This window comes from Dipodomys spectabilis, unplaced genomic scaffold (genome assembly GCF_019054845.1).
Source record: "Dipodomys spectabilis isolate Male_0828 unplaced genomic scaffold, ASM1905484v1 ptg000203l, whole genome shotgun sequence".
Lineage (NCBI taxonomy): Eukaryota > Metazoa > Chordata > Mammalia > Rodentia > Heteromyidae > Dipodomys > Dipodomys spectabilis.
Window position 1 is genome coordinate 331,792 of NW_024870880.1, and position 23,200 is coordinate 354,991.

General features: G+C 33.9%; 1 non-coding gene across 1 annotated transcript; it reads right to left on the minus strand.

The window, feature by feature from the left end:
* Positions 1-6,350: 6,350 nt before the first annotated feature.
* On the minus strand, positions 6,351-6,457 carry LOC122122061. Its single transcript, XR_006150098.1, has one exon. It is a non-coding gene; the product is annotated as a U6 spliceosomal RNA (small nuclear RNA).
* Between the last annotated feature and the right edge of the window lie 16,743 nt (positions 6,458-23,200).

Consider the following 23,200-nt stretch of genomic DNA (forward strand, 5'->3'; position numbering starts at 1 on the left):
GCAAGCATCAACCAAAGTCTGTAGATCCACAATCAAAATTCTGCAGATACAGTGAAGTTCAACAGATATACCTATTCAACATCAAGCAACTATATAATAATGGGCTACAAACAGCAAAGTAGAATTTGGAAAACCAGAAATTATTAGTTTTAGGGAGACATGTGGGTAAAAATAGGAAAAGAGAAATATAGGAAGGAACAGGGAGAGTTTACTTAACTAAGTCCTAATCCCAAAGTGGGAAAGAGGTTGGATAGGATAAAAGTAGAGAGAGAAAAAAAGAAGAAAGAGAAAGAGAAAAAAGAGACAAGAAAAAATAGAAAAGCAAAAATTAAAAAATAAAAAGTGTAATGATTAAAAATATGCAGATTGAAAATGAAATATTCAGAGAAGAACGTGGGTATAATGAGAGAACGGGAGGGATATAAAAGAGACATGAAGACCTTAAGAATAAAAATACTTAAAATATTATATAGGTATAAAGAGGTAATACTGCTAGGAATTTAAGTCTAAGTGGCTTTGAATTGAGTAATAAATTTGTGGATTAAATGTGTACACAATGGGGGATAAAGTCTAATAATCGACTATGGGTATATCTGAGGATGTGCAGAACAACAATTAAGTCACACAAAGAAGAGTAAAAGAGCAGAAAAGGTGAAAAAAATGAGCAAAAAAGAAAAAAAATTAGACATTCAGTAGAGCTAAACAAAAAACAAAAATATTTTTTGAAAAGAAAGAACAAAAAAGGAAGAAAAACGCACACACACATATACCCCTAAAATAAAAATTATAAGAGGAAGGGAAAAAAGTTACTAGTATAGAATTTTTTTTTCAAAATGGTAAAAATTAAAAATTAAAAAAAAAAGTTTTAGAAGAAAAATATTTTTATAAAAGGAACCAAAAAAAAGAAGAAGAAGAAGAAGAAGAAGAAGAAGAAACAGAGAAAAAACAAGTTCTTTGATTTTTTGGGGAGTGGTGGGAAGATCTTTTATATCCCTTGTGTCCATAACCAGCCTCTTGTTGGAGTCTCTGGTCTGCTTGTGGTATTTGATTTTCCTGTGGCTTAGTTGGTTTCTTAAGCAGTTTGTTTGAACAGGCAGAAAAATGCTATGCTGTACAAAATATTTTGTGATCCTCTCCCCTGGCTAGTTCAATGGCAGGGAGATCTGCTTTGAGTATCACAAAAGAGGGAGATGGCTTTTTCCTCATGTTTGTAGATGCTCTGATGAGGCTAGGTTCTGGGTAGAGTTGAGGCCTTTCAGCAAACAGTAGCTTTTCCCTGAGGAGACTTTGTGAGAGACTCACAGAGCCCAGCCTCGAGCCACTCTCAGGGTTTATGTTTACTGAATTTCAATGGATTGTCCATGCTGCTAAAGAGAGGGGCAGCCTCTGGCTCTGATTACCCAGTGAAGAAACCCACTCCTGGGGCTGGCGGCCCGAGCTGGGTGACTTTTCCCTGGATGGAGCTGAGTTTGCCATGTCACTTTAGGATCTTGTGACCTGCTAAATGACTCTAGTTTTCTTCCAAGTCCTGTGTTTGAGCTAGCAGGTCAGCCAAGCTTTGTCAGTATCAAACATGGAGATCTCCTGTAATGGCGGGGAGGGGTGGCCTTCCCTCCTCTGCTCCCTGAGAAGGAGTGAGGATGTTAGGCTTCTACTCACACCGCATTTTGGTTCCTTGGTCATCTCTGGTCTGTGAATTGCAGGATGAAGATGTCAGCTCCTTGTCGGTTCTTGTTGGTGTTCAGTAGAATACACTCGCGTGCCATGTCTGGCTCCTTTGTCCTGGACTCTCTGTGTTGCAGGTATGGCGGCTATTGCCACCTCCACCACCACTGTAGCCCGCAGTGGCGGCTGCTAGCAAGTGCTCAGATCTGTCTCCTTGCCTGGATTTTCCCTCTCTGGCCTAACTCTCTGAACTGTGATGGTACACTTGGTGTGATTCTCTGGCTTAAGTCTGTTCGCTGGAACTCTAAAACTCCTTTCTCTCTCTGGCCTGACTCTCTGTCCTGTGATGGCATACTTGGTGTGATTCTCTGGCTTAGGAATGTTCACTGGAACTCTAAAACTGCTTTCTATGCGAGAGCTTGTTTAGATTTCAGCTTCTCCTCCGCCATCTTCCCAGAAAGAAAGGTTGGACAAATGAGATTGTATGAAGTTGGAGAACTTCTGCATGGCAAAGGACATAGCTAGCAAGATCAACAGAAAGCGTACAGATTGGGAGAAGATCTTCACTAGCCATACAACAGACAAGGGTCTCATATCTAAAATATACTTGGAACTCAAAAAATTAAATCCCCCAACAACAAATCCTCAAAGAAACAAGTGCCCAATAAATAAGTGGGCTAAAGACTTGAAGAGAAACTTCTCTGAAGAAGAATGAAGGATGGCCAATTGACACAGGAAGAAAAATGCTCAATCTCCCTAGCCATAAAAGAAATGCAAATCAAAACAACATTGAGATACCACCTCATCCCAGTTAGAATGGCTATAATCAAGAACTCTAACAACAACAGACTTAGGAGGGGATGTGGACAGAAGGGAACCTTACTGCATTGTTGGTGGGAGTGTAAACTTGTTCAACTACTTTGGAAAGCAGTATGAAGGTTCGTGAAAAGACTTCACATAGACCTCCGGTATGACCCAGCAATCCCACTTTTGAGCATTTACCCAAATGTTTAAAAACAAGACCACACTAAAGCTACCAGCACAACTATGTTTATTGCAGCATTATTTACCATAGCTAAGATATGGAACCAACCCAGATGCCCCTCAGTAGATGAATGGATCAAGAAAATGTGGTATATATACACAATGGAATTCTATGCCTCCATCAGATAGAACGACATTGCCCCATTTGTTAGGAAATGGAAAAACTTGGAAAAAATTATATTAAGTGAAGTAATCCAGGCCCAATGAAACATAGGTCCCATGGTTTCCCTTATTTGCAATATCTAGTATATGTATGAGTCAAGCGGAAAAGGTCAGATAATGTGATGTTAGGAAAATGAACCCTTAGATAGGTATTTTAATGTTTTTTTATTTCATGCATTTGTTTCGAATGCATTTATAAGATTATCTCTTTGTTGCTTTGTATGTCCCTCCCCCACAGTATAACCCCTGCTTTCACTATATTTTATGTCAGTATAACTTGTGGAGGAGATGGGGAAAAACAAGTCGTTTAAGGATACAGGTGGACCTGTTGCAACAATGAGAAGTACAAGTTGTCATGTAGAAAACGAGCTTTACAACGTTGGTGTGAGGGGGAGGGGGGAGGATTGGGTGAGGGGGTAGGGGGGAGCTTGGGAAGGGATGTGAAGGGTAAACAAAGGAGGATGCTGCAATGCTTGACAAGAAATGTACGCATTATCCTGCCCATGTAATTGTAACCCCTCTGTACAGTATGTTCACAAAAAAAAAATTAAATTTGAAAAAAATAAAATAAAACTCCTTTCTCTGCGAGAGCTTGTTTAGCCTCCAGCTTCTCCTCCGCCATCTTCCCGGAACTCCTTATCATAGTAATTTTGAATTACATTTCTCTAATGATTTCAGTTCACAAACCATTAAGCCAGCATAGAAGTTGTATTAAACACAACTTTGTTAGCCCACTGGCGATTTTCAGGGCTTTATGGAAAAGATGTCTATTCAGAACTTCTGTCCAATTTTAATCAAGTTTCTTGTTAATCTCATCTTTAATCTCTCTATACAAAATCAGTAATTAATTCAAGGTAGTAGATAGAAAAATATTAAGCCACTCCTAACATTTTTCAATTTTCAATAAAATGATATTGCTTAAATCATTTTCAGTTAATGCTTGAGACCTTATAATTCAATTTAGTTAGACCTTTAACAAGGCTATGTGCATTTTATTTATTTTACGTTAATTGTTCTTTCCAAAGTCTATGTGTCTAATTTCCCTTGCTCTCTTTCAGTCTCAAGTAGTTCAGATTTCAAACTGAAGAATAAATTGAAGGAAGCAAACAAAAAAAATACAGTTCCTCTCATCTGATGATGCCTCTACAAGAAGGAAGAAAGAGTTCCTACTTCTAAGGACCTATGCTAGGATATCAAAAAGAGAATTCATTCTTCTAGGTCTTCCTTAAAATGTAAACCACAACATATCGCGAAGGTACTTTTATGTTATCAGTTTTTCACATTTTCATATGGACTTCACCTCAGTCTACAACATTCATTCATTATTCTTTCCCTGATACTTTTACACTACCAAGACGTAAGATATAAGATAACCAGTTTGATTTACAGAATAAGAAGTTATCACCCTGGTTTCCTTGGAAGCAGAACATGGTCAATAGATAACATTACTTCTGGTTTCTCACTACATGTAATGGTTTTTGTAATGCTTATTGCATTCTATTTAGTATTTAAAAAAAACTGCTGGCTAAACTCAAAGCTCCTTCACAGAAGTTTAGGTTAAGTACTTCACAAGTTTTATTTCCCTTAATTCTTAAGATAATATTTGTTATAATGCTAATGTTATTACCATTTTAGTGTTGGGAAAAATTGTAATTAAATGCCTTAAGTAGATGACCCAAAGACATACAGTGAGAAAGGAAATGAGGCAAAGTTTCCAAAAGCCTTTTAGCAGTACACAAAAGGTAGGTAAAATCTCTCCATTCTCTTACATTCTCAATTCAATATTCATATTGTCCAAGAAATAATAGCATAGCAATTAATGTCCATGGTGATTGTTTTCTGTTACATTTTGTCTTCAACCCAGACTGTGTTGGTGAGATTGGGTTATCATGTAGAGAGTTGAGCTTATAAATTGAGGAAACTTCCAGTTTCCTTTTTAAAAAGTACTAAAACTTTTAAATATTATCATTAACTGACTTTTAAGAATAAAAAACCTAAAAAATTCATATACAATCACCCAAAATGCTTTCAAAGTAGGAGATGATAAAACAGGACCCGTGAAGTAAATTTTCTTCTACTTTTGAAATTATTTTGAAAACCTTGTGCTGGATGGTCGCACCTGTAATCCTAACTCCTCCGGACATCTACTCAGGAGCCCGAGATCTGTGGATAACAGTTGGAACCCAATCAGGGCAAAATAAATTCATGAGATAATTTTTCAAAAATTTATTGAACTAGCATAGGGCCAAGAATGAAGATGTAGCTTATATAGTAGCTCACCAATCTAGAGAGAAAAGGCCTAGCAAGACCTTGAAGCCGCTATTTCAAATTCTGAGCATGCCAACAGAAATGCAATTTCCTGTACACGCATGCTACTTGCGCGCGCGCGTGCACACACACACATACACACATACATCCATTCTAAATATCTTCATATCAGTGTTTTGCATTAATTTCTTTGTTAACGATATTATATAAGCAAAATAAAGGAAATAAACTCCTCCCTCTTAGAAAAGTTTTATACTTTTTATTGTAAAAATACTGTACACAGGTGTCATATTTACATGAGCTAGGTAATGAGAACAATTCCTAACAAGCATTGTTACCTCCTCCTTTATTTTTCCCCTACCATTCCTTCCCTCGCACCTCCACAAGTGCACTCCCCTCCCCCCTTCCCCTGCCTAAATTGTAACGTTCATTTTTCAGCATAGTGTCTTGTGCATCTCATTGTTACAATGGTTCAACCTGTATCCCTATTTAGGCATTTTGTTTTTTTCCTTCCTCTCCCCAAATTAGAAGAGCATATATACAAGATATAGGCGCATCAACTTCAAATACAGTGAAAACAGTTGTTATAGCATGGGGAGGAACCTATAAAAAGACACAAAAAATCACATTGCACATTATAAGTACATTAGAAACAATAGCAAAAAAGAGAAAAATTCTTGTATCCCTATCTTGGGTTTCATTTCCCGGAACATCATGTTATCTGGTCATATGGACATACCTTTTGACCTTTTCTGCTTATACTATACATATATTAGTTATTGAAAATTAAGGAAACCATGGGACCTGTGTTCTTTTGGATTTGGCTTACTTCACTTAATATTTTTTCCATATCTTTCCAATTTTTAACAAATTGGATGATGCCATTCTTTCTGATGGAGGCATAGAATTCCATTGTTTATATAAAACATATCCTCTTGATCCATTTTTCTGCTGAGGATCATCGGGGTTGGTTCCATATCTTAGTTATCTTAAATAATGCTGCAATAAATGTAGATGTGCTGGTAGTTTTAGTATGTGATCATTTGGGTAAATGCCCCAAAGTGGGATTTCTGGATCATAGGGAAGATCTATGTGGAGTCATTTGAGGAACCTCCATACTAATTTCCAAAATGGTTGAAAAAGTTTACACACCCACCAAGAATGCAGTAAGGTTCCCTTCTGTCCACATCCCCTCCAGCATCTATTGTTGTAAAACTATGGAATGCTTCAGGAATTTGCCTGTCATCCTTGCGCAGGGGCCATGCTAATCTTCTCAGTATCATTACAATGTTAGTTTATGTGATGCTGAATTGAGCACAGAATATTTTTTATATATAAAGTGTAATTGATTTTCTTAAACTAGGCAATTCAACAAAAAGTAAGTTTAGAAGAATTGTGAAATTTTAGAACCATGTACTTCTTACATAAGCACACATTTAAGAATAATGTCAAGATGGACATGTCAAAAACAAAATAATTCCAGATATTTGTGGTTCAAGAGATGTGTAGGGGAAATAATTCAATTGTTCTATACAAGGCACATGTCATAATGAACACAGCAGCAAGTGTTAAGGGTTGTTAAAAATTTTAGTGTTTTATATCTATTTAATTTTAGGATTATATGCCAAAATTAGGACTGTTTGGCAGGTATAAAATTTTCTATAATGTATTTAAGATTTATGTTAGCAGACATATAGTACTAAGTATGTACATTTCAGAATTTATAGAAACTTTGTTAATGAGAAGTTGCAAAGTCTTTGTGTGAAGAAGCAGAATGAAGGATTAAGACTTGCTTACTACACAGTTCTTGTTAAAATTTAGGGATTCCTTACTTTATATTTTAGCGAGGAACAAGAGATGATATAAGCAATAAACAAATAATGAGATGAGCCATAAATAATAACCTTAGTGTGTAACTTTGAAGACTATTCATAGCCTATAAAAATCTTGTTGAACATCATAATCTTAGGCGGTTTAAAATGTACAGGAATATGAGAAAATAGAAAATCTAATATGTAGTGCACTTCAAATACTAAAAACACTGGTAATTGTTTTGTTTTTTATTTTATTAATCATTATTTAATTATTGGTTTTCTTTGTAGCATTGTTTTACTTGTTATATAATACAACTTTTTGTTAGTCATCATTAGGTGGTACTTTGAGAAGGTTACTGGGGTGGTCAAACCATTTTTTTTATAGGTGCATGTGAATTTACAACTAGGAAAATTAAGAACAAAATATTTATTAAAAAATGATCAAGTAGAGTCTGAATCAGGAGAGTTGATACATGTCCACAACTAAAATCTTAGCCCTAGGTTGAAGCAACAGTATTACAGAGTTGAGGCCACAAATGTGAGAGACTGTGTTTTGTTTTGTTTTGTTTTGTTTTGTTTTATTTTGACTTTGTTGGTCATGGGGCTTGCACTCTGGGGCCTGAGTGCTGTTCCTCAGGCAAGGCTAGGCTAACACTTGAGGCAGAGCACCATTTCCATCATTTTCTACTTATGTGGTGCTGAGGAATCAAACCCAGGGCCTCATGCATGAAAGGCAAGCACTCTACCACTGAGCCAACTTCCTAGCACTTGAGAGACTGTGTTTTTAAAAAAATCATCTAAACAACATTTTCCTTTTGCTTTGGGTTATATAAGGAAATATATAAATATCTTTTTCTATTTTTGCGAATTGTTGTACTTCTAAATTTATAGTAACTTCAGCCACTTTATCCTTTTCAAAGTCATGAAATATCTCTGAGAGTTTGCTGCTGTGAAGATCTTTTTTGCATTTATAATTTCTTCTGAGTCACTTTTATTTTTATCAACATAACTTTATATTTCATGTTGATGGATTACAAATATCAAATACCTGCAAATGTACACATAGAGTCTAAAGATAGCAGTATGAATATTCTCATACAGCTCTTGTTTATCTATTATTCACTTTCAATATTATGATATTTCTCTCTCTCTTTCACTGTGTCTCATTTCCTCTCTTTCTCTTCCATGCCCCATGTCTGCTACTTAGAATTTCTGCTGGGCTACTATTATGCTTCAGGATCTACTAGTTTTGTGGGAACATGAAAGCAACCATCGGTTAACCTTGCATTCTTTAAGAGTTATGACAGTGACATGGTATTATTCTTTGCCATTCTAAATGGTAAAATAACATATCTAGGAGTTCCTTTTCACTTTTACTTCTACTATAAATTTTATCTCATAGGAATCATTGGAATGGATAAGATACTTTAACCTGTGACCTAAAATTATTTTTCTTTTATTTTTTTAATCTTCTACAAGATTACTTTATATATTTTTTAAAATTTTGTTCTTTTTATTATTTTTTCTTTTTTATTGTGAAAATACTGTACAGAGGGGTTGTAATTACATGGACAAGATAATGAGTACATTTCTTATCAAGCACTGTAGCGTCCTCCTTTGTTTCTCCTTCCCAGAACTTCCAATCCTCCCTGTCCCCCATATCAAATACTCCCCCCAACCAAAGTAGTAAAGTTCGTTTTTCGACATAAGTACTTGTACATATTAGTGTTGCAATGGGTCCACCCGTATCCTTATTTAAATGAATTGTTTTTTCCCACCCCCCCCCCCCACAAATTATATCAACATCAAATACAGTGAAAGCAGGAGTTATACCATGGGGGAGGGACATCCAAAGCAACAAAGAAATATTCTTTAAATATGTTAGAAAAAATCGCATTAAAAACATTTGAATACATATCTTAGGGTTCATGTCCCTAACATCAACCTATCTGACCTTTTCTGCTTGACTCAGACATATACTAGTTGTTGCAAATAAGTTTAACCATGAAACCTATGTTTCTTTGGGCTTGGCTTACTTCACTTAATAGAATTTTTTCCTAGCCTTTCCATTTCCTAACAAATGGGGCAATGTCATTTTTTCTGATGGAGGCATAGAATTCCATTGTGCATATATACCACATTCTCTTGATCCATTCATCTACTGAGGGGCATCTGGGTTGGTTTCATGTCTTAGCTATGGTAAATAATGCTGCAATAAACATAGTTGTGCTGGTAGCTTTAGTGTGGTCTTATTTGTGATCATTTGGTTAAACGCCCAAAAGTGGGATTGCTGGGTCATAGGGGAGATCTATGTAGAGTCTTTTGAGGAACCTCCATACTGCTTTTCAACATGGTTGAACAAGTTTACTCTCCCACCAACAATGCAGTAAGGTTCCCTTCTGTCCACATCTCCTCCAACATCTAACAGCCTCTTCAGTAGATGGTGCTGGAAAAATTGGTTAACTACTTGCAGAAAAATAGCTAGATCCTTATATATCACTCTGCACCAGAATCAACTCCAAATTGATCAAATACCTTGGAGTCAAATCAGACACTCTGAAAACATTACAGGATGGAAAAGGAGAAACCCTAGGTCTAATTGGCACAAGCCAAAATTTCCTTAATAGAGTCCCAGAAACACAACAAATCAAAGAAAATTTGGGCAAATGGGATTGCATGAAATTGCAGAGCTTCTGCATGGCAAAGGACATAGCTAGCAAGATCAATAGAATGTCCTCGGATTGGAAGAAAATCTTCACTAGCCATACAACAGACAAGGGTCTCATATCTAAAGTCTACCTGGATATCAACAAATTAAATCCCCCAACAACAAATCTTCAAAGAAACAACTACCCAATAAATAAGTGGGCTAAAAACTTACAGAGAAACTTCTCTGAAGGTGAAAGAAGGATGGCCAATAGTCACATGAATAAATGCTCAACCTCTCTAGCCGTAAAAGAAATGCAAATCAAAGCAACATTGAGATACCACCTCACCCCAGGTAGAATGGCTATAATCAAGAAATTTTTTTCCTTTTACAAGCAACCTTTTTTCTTTTATTATCAGTTAGTAACTACCTGTAATGAAAAAAAGCTATCCTATGGAAAGTAGACCAAAGTTGTTCACAGGGATGGTCAAAAACTAATGGGGGAAGTGAGTACAAAGGATATCCATAATAGATCACAGATCTGCAGAGCAATTTATCATGTACATTTTGTGAGAATGACAATGTGCTAGGAACTATAGATTAAATCACTGAACATCTGATATACATATATATGCACATATATTTATATTTGTATATTCATTTATATATGCATATATGTGTGTATATGCCCTTATGTAGGTTCACTTGCACGTTAGCATACACACAAATACACACATACATATACACATGTAAACGTGCACACATAGAGAAAGATGCATAATTATAGCCAACACAAGTTTCACTAGTTGTTGAATATGCCTTAGACGGAATGCTTGGAACCATTTCAAATTTGATAATTGCAATTCGAAGCTATTCCAAGTAGATAAACCTAGGAGATTCTTCTCTCCACTCTTGGTAAAAGGAAGAAGTGAAAGTGTGGCTCAGGTCTATAGATTAAAGATAGAGAATTAAAGCCCAGGTAGAGCTCAAGGCCAGGAGTTCAAATCCCAGTACCTGCACAATATAAAAAAAAGGAGTCCTTTGTCTTTGAAAAGGGATATTTTTCCAAAAATGAATACCCAGGACAATTTTCAAGTTCCAAAACTTCGAAAGGCTCTTTCACATCTTAAACTGATTCTTCTCCTTGATTCACATTATGGAAAATAGGAGTCACACTTCACATTAAAAAGTATATGCATTGTTGAACAGTTCTTACCATTTTTACTGTAAAAGAAGCATGAGAGAGGAATTCACCTCACTTGGGTGAGTTAGGTTTGACTCACTGACAGACTTTTGTAAGTAAATGAGGGTCTGTTTACATGTAAAAAGTCTATAAAGATGGTTTCCTAGGAGAGAGAACAAGCTAGCCATTGTCCAAGTTTGAATCAGAGTAATTTATTCCTATGATATGGACCATCATAGGAAGCTCATCTCATAGAACACTATACAGACAGTAATTTCAAAAGGATGAAAAACCCATTTCTATATTGTAAACAGCCAGGTTTTCACAAGCAAAAAACAGTTTCCTGAGCCAAGAAAATATAAGTTAGAGAAAAAGGGACTGTGTTAAATAAAGGTAATGGCTTAGTGACAGGTGTAAAACTGTTCTGTAATCACAAATAAACTATAAATTTTTTATCATGTCCCTAACAAGAATCTCCAAGATAGGCCTTGTTAAATCTGTCATAGAGGACTGGGTTTATGCAATTGTCAGTTTTGTTAGGGTCCAATATCTTCTACATTCGCTTGGGTTGCAATCCTCTCAAACCACATGCAGTGAATGGAAAAACATGCTGCCTTGCAAGGCATCTAAGGGATTTTTGTGCCACTGTGAATATTTATCGTATTTCTTCTTGTAATGATACCTGTCAGTGTGAAGTCCTTTCCTGATAAGAATAATAGTTTCTGTACCCTTTGTTCCACTAACAAATCTCAGATATATAAATTTAACCGTGCGCCCATGGCTCATGCCTATAATCTTAGCTACTCAGGAGGCTGAGATCTGAGGATCATAGTTTAATGTCTGCCCAGACAGGAAATTCCATGAAATATTTCTCTCCAGTAAACCACCAGAAAACTGGAAGTGGCGCTATGTCTCCAGCAGTAGAGTTCTTACATTGAGCTGAAGAGTACAGGGACAGCACCCAAGCCCAGATTTCAAGCCCCAGGACTGACCAAAAAAAAGGAAAAATGTATATATGTAGATATGCATATATGATGAGATAAATTACATTTATATATAAATCAATATTTATGATGCACATTTAAAATATAACTAAATAATTGACATATTTATAATATATACATATATTTACATATATAAGCTCATATTATATCTGTATGTTGATAAATATATTTGTAATTAATATCCAAAGAGTACATCTGAAGTTTTTGGGGAAAATGTAGTGTCTAAAGGCTAACTACTGACCCATCATACTTTCAATTATTTTTTTCCAGTTAATACAATGTCTGAAGTACTAAGACTGAATGATTATGAAACAGAGTTGTTTTTTCATTCCTTATGATTTTTGATTAGAAACATCTACTTACTTGGTATGAAACCTACCAAAATGTGATCTTGAAATCACACTCCACAAACTGGACAGATACATCAATTTAGCAACTTACAGGTCTCAAATTTTTATTTGAATCCTGTATCTCACAAAAATTCAGTTTCCTTCGAGTCAACTACATATACAAACATGCCTAGATTTTCATGCTCACATACATCCCCATACTCACATGACATACTAAATGTAACACTGTAGTAAAAAATAATATAGATACTGAAAAAGAACAGCTTTGCCAATGTAAGTAAATTTTATTTTTTTAATTCAATGCATTATCTAATACTGATGAAAGAGCAGCTAAGAAGATGTTTTAAATACAAGAGTGTCTGCTTAAAGAGCATGTTTCTCATTCCAAACATCATTATTTCCACCTTTCCTTCTCCCACATAAAAAATATAAGTAACTACAGAATTAACCTACATGTTTCTTAATCACTCATTGAAGAAAGAAAGTGTAATATATATACATACATATATACATATATACACAATGATATACTATTTAGCCACAAAGAATAGTGAAATCATATCATCTTCAAGAAAATAGATAGAACTGGAAACCTTCATATTAACGCAATAAGACTTATTGTGAAAAACAAATACTAGATTTCTCATATGCAGACTCTAGTCCAAGAAAGAAAAATGAATGACCCAGATGTAAAAGATGGAAACTGATTAAATTTGGAAAAAAATGTAAGAGAGGAGATGAAGAGAAACATTGTGGAGTAAATATGTTCAAATATTTCCTAGGTTAGTATAATGACATAATAAAACATAAGTATAAAAATAGGATAATGAAATTTATAAAAGGAAAAAATTTAGCAAGCTACATTATATGGATGTATGTGTATAACACAATAAAATACTTTGTGAAATTAACATTTGCTAATAAAAAGTCAAAAATGCATTGGAGTTGTTGTACAGTCATATGTTATTTTCCATTTTTTGTTCACATATTTCCCTGATAAAGTAAAAGGAGAAATAGGTTTTGCTCATTTAGAAAGACAATCTTGTCCAATTAGCATAAAGATACTCTAGATAATTAATGTCAATATGAAATTGTTAAATTAATTATTGTATTAGAATAATTCCAATGCACTGTTCAAATATTACCCTATAGGTATATACTTTTTGCTATTTATTGAATAATAGTCTTTACTTAATTACTATATGCCATTTTCTGAATGTAGTTTGGTATATGCAACTAGGATATATTATACCTGAACAGGAAATCAATTATTCAAACAGTTTTATCAAAAATGCCTCTAACGAAAAAAAGAGATAAACCCAAATAATGTATATTTGAAAACAGTACTTGCTTAGTCCTCTTCTCACATTCCCGATTCCCTTCTTGAGAATGCTACACATTGTAGGGAATTTGTTAACATGTTTTAGAGACATAGGTTGACTTTAAAACAATGAGTTAGTTTATGCTGCATTTTTGTTTACTTTATATCCAGAAAAGCTAAATTCTTACCTTATCATTTTCCTTAGACTTTATACTCAGGTTTCATCTCTGATGGGTGAAAGATAGAGATATAAACATTTTTTAACAGTGGCTAAATTTAGGCTGAGGAATCTATGTACAACTATACTCATGCAGATAGACCTCATCAGTCACGTGACCACAATATCAAAATGTTAAGCTATGCTTCCTGAAATCATGCTTATGAGATCTTGTGTATTATAAACAGTGGTTATTAGCATTTGTTTTCAAACAACCTCATTTCATGGGTTAGGAACTAAAGTGAGATATTTTACTCAAAATTTAAGGAGGCATCCAAATTTAGTTACCAAGATATACAGCATTTAACATAATGTTTGAAAAATGCAAGATAAAGGAAATAATTTATAAAAAAAAAAAAAAAAAGTTTATAATAAATAGAGAATCAGTATGACTGATTTTTCTTTTACCCCAGCTGCAATATGGCTTGCATGATGACTTTTCTGGTTGTATGTTTAGTTAGGTCTGGTATTTAGTTGGAGAAGTTATGTTCTTTGATATATTAATTTGTCAGATTAAAGAGGAAATTAATTCCATGCCAGAGTCAACATCCATAATAATGTTACAGTTGTATTCTACTATTTTGCCAAAGTTTTAAATCAGCTTGAGTAACTTGGGTCTTTTTTGAATCTAACTAAATAGGTATGAAATTTTGTCAGTACTAGATTTTGACCACCATTTATTAAAATATTATTTTCAATTCTCTCTTTTCATGAGATTTTTAATTTCATTTATATAATGTTCTGATTTTTCCTTTAGATAACACATATTCAGTCTTCTAAAAGCAGTGTAATTTGAAGTAGTTTTAAATTATGTACTTCATGTACACTGCTCAGATTCTTTGCATATTTTGTTCTTGATAAGTCAGTAGTATTTAGTTCTCATTATGGATATTTTGGACTTAGTAATTGCATTTCTGAAATTTTTAAGTATGTCATGATTTTTGTGATTTGATACTGTAGCAATTTTTCTTTTAAATATGTACAGATCTTGCTTCACATACAGTTACATTTGTTTTAAACAATTTGATTCATTCAAGGGACTTGCTATATTAGGTTCATCCAGATGAATTTAATTACAAATTAGCACAACCTTATTTCTGAGAGACAGTTATCCTTATAGTTCTACTCAAATTAAAATGCATTTGAAGGTTTTGTACTTAAAAAAATAAAGTGGGCACAATATCTTTTTGTTCCTGGTGAAGTTCCAATTTGCTGGTTGTTTTCCATCTGTGATGACTTCAACATATGTGTGTATTTTATTTCAATTGTTTTGTGTCTATATTTTGTTTCATATAATAGAAAATACAAAAAGAATCAATGATATAGAAGTTTTCCAAATAGAATTCTAAGAGATACTTCAATTTTTGTGACAACTGGGAATAGGGAGATCTTCTTAGTGGAGGGATTAGCAAAATAACAGAGACGTTGTTTGATGTGATTTGAATTTTGCCTCCTCTTGCCTAACTATTTTCAAAGGTAATACTTCAAATTCTTTAGTGGAAAGAAAATAATTTTATGTGGATGAACTCAGAATTTTTGGTTTAATTGGGACACACTAAACATTCATATTTGTTTTTTTTGCATTTCTTTTTTTTATTGTGAAAATACTGTACAGAGGGGTTGCAATTACATGGGCAAGATTATGAGTACATTTCTTATCAAGCATTGTAGCCTTCTCCTTTGTTTCCCCTTCCCATCCCTTCCCATTCATATTTTATTTTTAACTCTAAATTTTTTCCTTAGTTAAAACCACAGATGTGAATTTGTAATGTTAAAATAGCACCTAAAATTTATATGAAATTGTCGAAATTATTTTCACTTCACACTATATGCAATATAGAATGTAATAACAATAGTGTGTGAGATAGTATGTAATAATTGACTTTGGTGAAAATCCATTACAGTGGATTTTTGTGAAATACAGAGTAATGGTAAGAGTTATATTTGATTCTATTAAAAAATTCACAGTTACATCTAAAAGTAACTCATAGTTATAAACTAATACTGAAAAAATAAGATTGTTTATTGGAAAAAGCCAGAAGTTTCAATAAGCTAGCTTTTTAAAAAATTGACTTGGATTTGAGCTTTGGTGACTGTAATACTAGCTACTCAGGATTCTGAGATCTGAGGATCGTGGTTCAAAGCCAGCCTGAGCAGAAAAGTCTGTGAGATTCTTATCTCCAATAAACCACCTAAAAACAAGAAATGGCACTGTGGCCCAAGTGGTACAGTGGTAGCATTGAGCTGAAGAACTGATGGACAATTCCCAGGCCCAGAATTCAAGCCCCATGACCGACAAAAATATTGACATGGATTTTCACTTTATTATTTTATGATTTTTTATGAGTGGTTGTTCAGTGAAAAAATGTCATTGGTGTTTATATATTGTGTTGGCATAAAATGAGCCTGCTATTATCTTAATTCAGCCAAAAAAAACTCTGATCCTATGACAGCATAAATTTTATGGGAAATGGTTAAGACAAGGATGACTTTCTAAAAAAAATATATATACCTCCCCTAAAAAAACAAGAACAAAAGAAAACATGTGCCAGGACTAATAGTCTGTCAGTTTGTTTTAACTTTTAATCAAAAATTAAACTAATACTTGATAATATTTTATTAACGCATTTAAATTTTCTTCATCTTTCTCATTTAAGATTCACTTTAAAAAGAAATTCAAAAGGTGACAGTGTTTTTTCCTTACTTTTCCACAGACATGATTATTTCATCATTATACTGTATAGCCCAATATACCCAGAAAGTATTTGTTAAGGAAAAAAATAATTCCAATTCTTTGGTTTGCTTCAGTCTGTATTTACAGCTGCATAGCACATCTTATCCACCATATTGTCAGTCTTCTCATTTGATACATTTCAACAAGTTTCTATCAGCCAGCAAAGTTTTACAAACAACGTGCTTTCATTCATTGTGCTTTCCAAAATATATCTCATAAATGTCAACTACGAAGCACAACCTGAAATATCTGTGGATTTTTCTACTTAGGGTGTAATCACATTCCACTACTTAGAACCTGCTGTTCATAGGCATTAATTGCTCTGTCACTTCCATGCTTTAGAACAGCAGCATTTGTTAGTGGCATACATTTTTATTTGTTTACCACATCTCGTTTATTTTCAGCAAGAACTGTCTTCATGGAAGTTGGTAATAGATGAGGTTTTCAATCATGTGGTTTAATAGGCCTCTGTGGATATAGAATACCCATTTATGTGACTAAATATTTAAATTAATACCATAATTATTTCCTTTAATTTTCTGGATAATGTTCTAAAATCTAGGTATTTTTAAAAGAAATATTGTACATTGTTTCCTTGATGACAACATAATTATAAGACTTTAAATGCTCATATACCATGGCCATCTTAAATGAGGTGGATGTACTAGGGTTTGCATGAAAAACTTTTGGGACAGCATTGATGTTTGAATCTTGGATGGGATTTGATTGGGATTGTGGCAGGCTTTCATGGTTTGAGAAGAAAAACAAAAGGCCATACTAATACTTTTATCCTCTACATTGTTGTATTCGTTTATTCATACACACATACAAACACACAGATAAACACATATGTTGTATGAAGACTGCAAGAAAATATTTTAATAGGAATTCCATAAAATATTTAGTCTACTGAGATCTGATTAGAATTTATAGAAATATCTAGTTGCTTCCACCCCTGGACAAGTCATTATCAATGGTGAAGATATGGCCATTTGCTTTTAGAATGCCCCAGAAAGACCTACGTGTTAAAGAAAAATGACTTTCTATTTCCTCCCAGACTGTGGAGAATACCTGAATAGTTCTTCTGGAGATTAAATTCTTTAGAGTGAAACACATGAGAACTAGATTCTCATCTACTTTCTTCTTTTATCTTCCAATCATTCTAGGTCAAAACATTTCTCTTTGACATACTCCCCACCTTGACATTGTCTTGTCACAGGCCCCAAAATCAATAAAACCAACTGAACATACACTGAAACCTTCAAAGTTCTAAATCTGAGTAAGCCTTCCTGCTTAATAAATGAACAATAACACTTATTGTGGTAGGTTATAAAGCTAACACAGAAATTTAGTCTTTCTAACACTGAAGAGTACATTAGAGTATGCTTCATTATAAAATATCTAACTCTATGTTGTATTTTGTGTTTTTGTTTCTGTTGATCCCAGGGCTTAAACTCAGGGCCTGGACGGTGCTTTTATGTTGAAGGCCAGTGCTCTACATACCATTTGACCTAGAAATCCATTTCCCTTGTTGGTTAATTTGAATTAAGTATGGAATGATCGTTCCTACTCCAAGCTGTCTTCACACTGTAATCTTCAGATCTCAATCTCTTACCTAGCTAAGATTACATCCTTGAACAACCCTTACCTAACAATGTTTCATATTTTGTAGAATTCCAATTCTCATTGTATATTTTGTAGAATTCTAATTCTCAGCATTGTATAGATGCTCCTACTACAACATAAAAATTAAGACATACTAAAGATATTTGCAAATTATATAATGGAGGTCTGCTCATTTTGTGACAATATCTGTGCTCATTCTCATCATTCCTTTATTTACTACACCATCAGCCTTCTAAAATCAGCTTCATTTCCTGGAGAAGATTACCAATCAGTCCAGCCAATATCCATCCAGAGGGTTTTAAAGCAAGCTTTAAGGAAGGAAGATAACATGAAGTGGCAACTACAGAATTTCTATGGAGAACTAGAAGGTTATCAAATTATATCTAACATCTTTCACATTTCTACCTTCCTTCTCATAATTGGGAAAGCATTGACTAACACTATAAATGTATTGCATTTAGAACTTAAGGATCAATTTTTTTCCAACCTGAAGCCTTCTTTTCCATGATTTTTGAAATAAACTTTTGGGAGATTTTTTTTATTGTGATGTGATTCCATCCAAAAGAAAGCCATGTATATCAAGAAAGCCAATGTTTTCAGCTCAAGAGTACTAAACTTAAGAGGGAGAAAATTAAGGTTAACTATATATGTTAAGCACAAATATAGGCAATATCAAGACATTTTGAAATTGTATAGCTTAGTGGATAAAGTGGCTCAAACCTGTAATGTTATCTACTTGGGCATCAACAATTAGAGAATTCCAGTTCCAGGGAAGCCTAGACAAAAAAAGAAGTTTCAGAAACTAACCATTTGCTGGGTGCAATGTTTTATGCTTGTTTTAGTAGGACTGCAGTCCAATCAGGCCCAGGCATAGTGATACTACCTCAAAATAAGCAATCCATCTACAATCTGCAGGTATGGCAGTAATGGAGATGCTATTTCACAAGTATAATGTTTTGGGTTCAATACTCCAATACCACTAGGAATTTAAGTGTGTGCCACCACACAGGGGAATAGAATTTCAACATGTGTATCTGGAAGGAGTTACATCATCCAATACTCTTTGAAACTTTTTCTTTAATTCAGTGTGATATATCATGTGGATATTATTTCATAGAAGATAATAACTTAAGGACAAGCTTATAACATGTGAATTATGTGAATGAATAATTATACTGATGGCAAAGTGAAGTAAGATTGTTTAATGGCTCTTGAATCACATCACAGGTAACCATGTAAACATGGTACAGCCTTTTGAAGGCCCTTATGAAGTATTTGAACAATCTCTGATGAGTTAATTGCTTTCAGAAATATTCGTTTGAGCCAACAAATACAGATTTCCTTTGATTTTAATTACGGTCTGCTAGTAGACTCTCACAGACGAAAAAATCAGAGGATGCTAATTTCTCTGATAAAATACAAAATAAAAATTTTATAATTAATATAACATGAAGACTGTAATATTAAATGAATATCAATAATAATAAATTAATAAATATTAATAGCACTCATTACTAGTACTCATATTCTATAATATATTGACATCCTTTGGTTACCTCAAATTTTTGAATATTTATAACTAAATGTAAATTGTTTGCAAATAGTTATTTGATGATGTTAAAAATGAGAAAAATATTTGTATACATATTTACTATAGATGCAAACAGATTCACCTGGTTATTTCTGATCCTTCTTTTGTTGGTTTCATTCATGCATGTGGAACAGGCAGAGAAAGGAAAATTGCAAACTTGCATTTACTAGGGTTAATTACATGAAGTTTATTTTGGGCTAAATAGCAGATTTTATAGATTAAATTGTTTTTGTCCCTTCCTTCGTCCTTTCCTTCCTTTGTTTCTTCATTCCTTCCTTTTTTCCTTCCTTCCTTCTTTCTTCTTTCCTTCCTCGTTCCCTCCATCCGTACTTATCTCTCTTTCTCTCTTTTCTTTCTTTCTCTTGTTTCTTTCTCTTTTTCTTTCTTTCATTTTCTTCTATTCTTCCTTTCTTTTTTTACTCAGAATATTTTTTTTTGGGGGGGGAGGTCTGGTCGTGGGGCCTGAACTCTGGGCCTGGGCGCTGTCCCTCAGCTCTTCAGCTCAAGGCTAGCGCTCTACCACTTGAGCCACAGCGCCACTTCCGGCTTTTTTTTTCTTATGTGGTGCTGAGGAATTGAACCCAGGGCCTCAGGCATGCAAGGCAAGCACTCTACCACTGAGCCACCTTCCCAGCCGCCCCTCAGAATATTTCTTATGGCTACAGAAAAAATACCAACTCTTGTACAACAAGATGTTATGAGTAATTATAAATATACTTGATTAATTTTAATTTTAATAACCTATGTTTAATCTAAGAAAAATTTTACTAAAAGCAACTCACCAAAGTTGCAGGATATGTAAAAAATACTACTGTTCATGATATTGTTTATTTCTTGAAACTAAAATAAGAATTTAAACATAATATTTTGTGTGTGAGTGTGTGTGTGTTGTTCTTGTGTTTTGAACTCAAGACCTATCCCTGGGCTGGGAAGGTGGCTCAGTGCTAGAATGCATGCCTTCCACACATGAGGCCCTGGGTACGATTCCTCAGCACCACATAAGCAGAAAAATTCGGAAGTGGCTCACGTGGTAGAGTGCTAGCCTTGAGATGAAAAGCTGAGGGACAGCACCCAGGACCAGATTTCAGGCCCCACAACCGACAAAAAAAACCAAGACCTATCCCTTAGTTGTTTTTTTCCCCCCTCAAGGATATTGCTCTAATATTTGAGTCACAACTCCACTTCTGGCTTTGTGTGTGTGTTGTGATGAGTGTTTATGATTAATTGAGATGTGTCTCACAAACTTTCTTCCCAAGGCTGGCTTTTAAAAAATTATTTTTAATTAAATAATTATTTTTATTGTGAAAATACCGTACAGAGGGGTTACAATTACATGGGCAAAGTAATGAGTACGTTTCTTATCAAGCATTGTTGCCTTCTCCTTTGTTTCCTCTTCCAACCCATCCCGTTTCACACCGCCCCCCATCCCCCCGGGGCTAAAGTTTGTAAAGTTTGTTTTTTGACATAACGACTTTTACATCTCATTGTTGCAATGGGTCGACCTGTATCCCTATTTAAACGGTTTATTTTTGCTCTTCCCCTCCTCATCATCAAATACAGTGAAAGCAGGGGATATACCGTGGGGGTGGGACATGTCTGAAACAAGCAGAAAAGGTCAGATATGTTGATGTTAGGTGAAATGAACCTCAAGATAAGTATTCAAATTTTTTTTTTTTTCTTTCTTGTGATTGTTTCTAACATATTTATAAGATATTTTCTTTGTTGCCAAGTCTGACTTTGAACCCCAGCTTCCTGAGTAGTGAGGATTACAAGCTTGAGATATTCATATTCAGCACACATATAATACATTTAACAATAAAATAAATTTCTTATTCTTTGAATTCTAGAGGCTCAATTTAAGAAATTAACATTTAGATATTTATTTAGTTATTAAACCTGAACCTGCAGTGTGAAAAATAGTTTTCATTTTTATGAAAAAATATATACTCGAAGATTTAAATGACAGAATCTTTGCACAAATTGAAGTACTCTAAATTCAAAAGCAACAAAGGAATCATTAAACAAATTTCTCATGTAAACTAAAAGCAATAGGCTCTGTCAGGGTGAATTAAGCAATTTTTCATTAAGGATTATCTACTGTGGTCACATGATTTTCTCTTCTTTTAAACTTAATCTTTTTGAAATAAAATATAGATCCATACTTTTTTGAATATATAAAAATCTTAGTTACTGCTCATGTGTTTCTGAGGTTTGATTACCAAGACATTTCAGCAAAACACTGAATTTCGTGTATTTTATGTTAACAGTGATTTTTAGACATTGAATCAATCTCAATATGAGATAAAGCAAGATATTCCATGACTTATCCGTTTATCCTATAGACTTGAATATAACTTATTTTTGAATGTTAGGAAATTCATATTATACCTACTCTATAAAATAATTAAGAAATTAATGATTGTAATAGTATTTATTTTTCCTTCAACTAGAAAGAACTTCATTAGATGACAAAATCTTGAATGAAAATGTCATAAAATTATGAAAAATTCAAGTCATTATGAGTTAGATGAAGTAGTCACTTTTGTAGGTCATAAAATGAAATATCTTGAAGCTTCCTTATCTGTTAAATGTATTTGCACTCAAAATATCGCTCCAGCAATTTTATAACCAAAACACCTCCATGCCAAATAGCTTCTCTGATTAATTCAAGTAAATATTTAGGAACAGAAGTTATCACAATGTATAGGAATATCTACTCACCACTCTAGAAATTAAATCTGAAATCTTAAAGGATTGAGATTAATAATTAGCTTTCACTATGTTGCCATAAAGAGGTGAACCCTTTCAAGTCAGCATAGTTGTAGAGATTTGGTCACCGAGAACTTGTAGTCAAAAAGTATGTTAAGGTCAAGTCCTTTCCTCCTCTTCCTTCTTTTTCTTCTCTGTCTCCTTTTCCTTCTCCTTTTCCTTCTCCCTCTCCCTCTTTCCATCCTTTAGTTTCTCCCTCTCCCACTTCTATGTCACTTCTTCTTTACTTCCTGGATTCCATGAATACTCATACTCCATCACGTGTTCCTGACATGGGGTACTGTGCCACCACCAACCCAAAACAATTAAGAAACATAAACTGAAATGTAAAAAATCAGAAGCCAAGATTAATCTTTCCCCCTTTTAAGTGAATTTTATAAAGTATTTTGTCATGTTAATAGGAGACTATCACAGCATGCTCTCATTTATTATAAGTGATAAGATTTACTAGAAAAAAAATTTGACCAACATCTCCCTAATGAAATGATTGATTAAATTAATATTATATTAGGAAAAATCTACTTTAAAATATCAGATATACTCCAATAAGTGGCAAAAAAAATCACATCTACGGTTTGCTATGAAAAAACAGCAGAATTCAATCTGTTTCTCAAGGAAATTGACCTACAATTGGCAGTATTGTCAATTTCATAAATGATGTTAGAAGACTATAGAAAAAATTTCAACTCAAACTGCATGATATAAAATTTACTTTGTCCCCTGTATACTATTTCTAGTTCCCAAAATGCCTTGTATTTTATCACATTTTTAATTAACTTTAAGTACTCTTATGGGAGTTATTGCT